This window comes from Gadus morhua, chromosome 16, assembly GCF_902167405.1.
Source record: "Gadus morhua chromosome 16, gadMor3.0, whole genome shotgun sequence".
NCBI classification, from domain to species: Eukaryota; Metazoa; Chordata; class Actinopteri; order Gadiformes; family Gadidae; genus Gadus; species Gadus morhua.
The window spans coordinates 16,774,203-16,777,531 of NC_044063.1; the positions used below are offsets into that span (position 1 = coordinate 16,774,203).

General features: G+C 38.7%; 1 protein-coding gene across 2 annotated transcripts in view; it reads left to right on the top strand.

The window, feature by feature from the left end:
* trarg1a (trafficking regulator of GLUT4 (SLC2A4) 1a) overlaps positions 1-1,104 on the top strand; it is a 12,507-nt gene extending 11,403 nt beyond the window's left edge. For both annotated transcript variants that reach the window (XM_030381892.1, XM_030381894.1), the window contains one exon: positions 1-1,104. This exon is cut by the window's left edge and continues 1,290 nt beyond it. The gene's annotated coding sequence lies outside the window, so the exon portion shown is untranslated.
* The last annotated feature ends 2,225 nt before the right edge of the window (positions 1,105-3,329 follow it).

Here is a 3,329-nt window from a genome sequence, read left to right on the forward strand (position 1 = left end):
GGAAAGAATATATATGCAATATGTAGGCATGCCATGGGCCAAACAATACACTGTTATTCATTTGTACTACCACTCATCCACCACATATAAAGACTGTTTGGTTTAAAGACCACCCTTTTGTGATTCTTAGTATAGTATGCAGTATAAAGGAGTTTTATACATTATACATTATTATGTTTTGTATAATTCACTCCACTTCTTGATGGGTTTTCTTAAATGCATCTACTCACACATTTTTTTCAAACCATGTCAGTTAAAATCCGGATGAATACTATAAAAAAATATATATCAATACTTACTGCACCAAGAAAACTTCTTGATAATAGCACATATTTTGATTTGAATAATTGTTTGGCTTAGCAGTTAATAAAATAAGGACCATCTATGTAACATTAAATTACTACAACCCGTAAAATATGTTAAAGGTATTGGACAAAATCTGCCTGGTTTGACATCACAAGTGGGCTTGTCCACTTAGATGTGTGCTGGATAGATCTACCAGCCTACACAGTGGACTGCAGCAAACGTTGCTACTCTATCCGTCATACATCTAGGTGGACACGCCCACTTGTGATGTCAGAAGAGGCAGATTTTCGAAAATGGCTAATCACACAATAAATCACACCTAGTGGTGTAATATGTCACCTTTAATAATTTGTTTTTCCTTGTGCAACATGTCAGTTTGTTTATGAATGCTTGGTGGCCTTGATCAAAGCATGCAACCCGTGCACAGCCCATCTCAATCTGTTACCAAACAGACGAGAGTAGAAGCCGAAACTTACTGTCTACTACCGCACCAGACAAAAAAACGTACAATTTAACAGAAATAAGATTGACAATTTCGTATTGAACTAGGACCAAATAATTTGGCATATTTTGTCATCAGAAAACAACGCAATAGAATTTTAAGTGTCCCACCAATGAAAATCTGTGATTCTTAATAAGACAAACTGCTGTCAATAAAGCGTTCAAACCCTAAATTGTTTGGGAAATTTCTGTACAATTGATGTCTTCCAAAGAAACATGTAATTTCAATATGCCTGTTTTTATTCATTGTGTGGAGTTTTGCATGACAATAATAAATGCTACCATGCATGGTCCACATCTGCTGGGTGATGTCTTGTTTTTGAATGAGGCGATCTTACCGTATGTACATTAGAAAAAGACTGATCGGAACCATTACATACAGGTTGGGGAAGGGCAGAGCTGGCCTCTACATGTTTTTATCGAGGAGGTACATCACTTTTATTAATTCTGTCCGTTACTCAGCTGCTCCACTATCATTATGTTTGAAAGTGAGACTATAGCCTACTCTGCCAATAGTTATACTCCTCATCTCCACGGACCTGAATCCACCTGTCTGATGGCTTATCTATTGATCAATTTCATTAAAAGTTATTTCCTTATTAAAGCGTATTTATTAACCAAGGGTTGTGGATTGAAAAATACCCATACCTAACGAAATAGGGATCACAAAATAGGAAATTGCCAATTCTGTAAATACCCTTAAAGGAGGAACCTATAACAAAATAAAGGGTCTTTCCATGCAGCTCTAATTTAATCTACTTTGAGATTAAACCAGGTTTTCTAGAGTGCAAAGAGCACAACACAACCCATTTTAGACCTCCCAGATGACCTCCCAGTCCCTGCCCCGCCTCCGCTCTGCTGGGCTTCAAACCAGACGCCAGCCGCTGAAATATTCAGGAGCTCAAAATACAGGAAAACCCCTGAATTGCTGTCGTCCACTCAGTCTACAGCGTGTGTGAGGAGAAGAGGACAGTATGCCGTACAGTCCAGCCATAAATGACCAATACTCATACATCGTTCTGCACCACTCGTGGGTGAACTAAGTATCCGTTCTAAAAAGGGATAACACGTCCTCAGCCTAAGCTGGAGGGGGCTGGAGGGTGAGAGGGCCCTGTGGTGAGGGCAGAAGGTGACACGCTTCCTGTGGGTTCGACCTCACCCATCCCCTCGCACAGCATCTTCCCTTTTTGAGAACATGCTTTTCCAATATGCCCTTGCACAAAAACTGGATTAGGTTTTTTGTTTAGATCTTCCAGTGAGCTGGTATCAATTATCTTCGGTATACTTGATTTAACACCATATGATTGTAATCTATGATGCAATTTAGAAATTTGAAGAATGGCATCAAATGCCTACGATACACATCGCCATAAAGAAAAAATACAGGTTGGGCCATTGAGAAATAAGTTTGAATGTTGTTTGAGTGTTTAATGTGAAAGGTCATGACATTTACATAAACGTACAATCCTGCACTTGATCAAGAACATTGATTTAGACGATTAAGACATTACCTGAACCAACATGACTGTTGACATAAACATAATCAATAGTAGCGCACCATCCCAAAACAAACCTAAAAGAATCATTAGCCAAACCCAAACTTTAGCCAGCTTGTGAAAGGCAGCCATGACTCATGCAATAATGTAAATATGAGGTTATAGTCCATTGTCCAAGAGGACGTCTTCATAACCAGATAACACCCCAGCACAGCGCTTGCTTAAGAAGAGCATCTTCCCAGGACCCCGGTGGGATGGTAGTGCAGGAACACTGGTTTCTGTACAGAACAGTATATGCCCTTTCACAAACTCTCCCTAAGCAGCAGAGAGAAAAATGAAACCAAGATCCAGCTCCTAAACTTCATTCTTTAAAGCCAGTCCTCATGGATGTGCAAAAGCCTTTGGACTTTAAACAAAAACAAACCATTGACCTTCTGACAGTTGTGTAAAAACCACAAGCCATTGGCCAGGTAATGCTTCAAGTTCGCCGGAAAACACGATCCAATCTGTTATGGGATCACTTCCAATCCCAAGAGCAAACAAACTGTTGCAATTTGTTTAAGGGTTAGTATCTTGGTTTAGCATGGACACTCCTATAAGACTGGCCTGCATTTGGTTAACCATGTATTCATTTTAAATGTTAATTATTAATACTCACTTTCATTATGGATTAGAGCCATTTTTTATTATTTTATTATATGGCTCCTATCCATAAAGAAAATTAGACTGTCAGACGGTTATGCTTGCATGCCACCTCTGGTTCCATTAAATCCAAATAAAGAGGGAATTAGACCGTATCAGGGATGTCTTAGCTTCACAGAGATGGCGCATGTAACCTAATCATTTGAAACACTTCTATATTAAAGGACTTTGCTTTTAACACAACCATCGCTGTAACTTGACTTTACACTGCAGTTACAAATCAGAAATTCTGATTCTCTATATTAGATTTCTGAATAGAAACATGTTTGGTCTCAAATTATGAGCACAATGTTGTGATGTCCTAAATAATATAATTGGCCAATT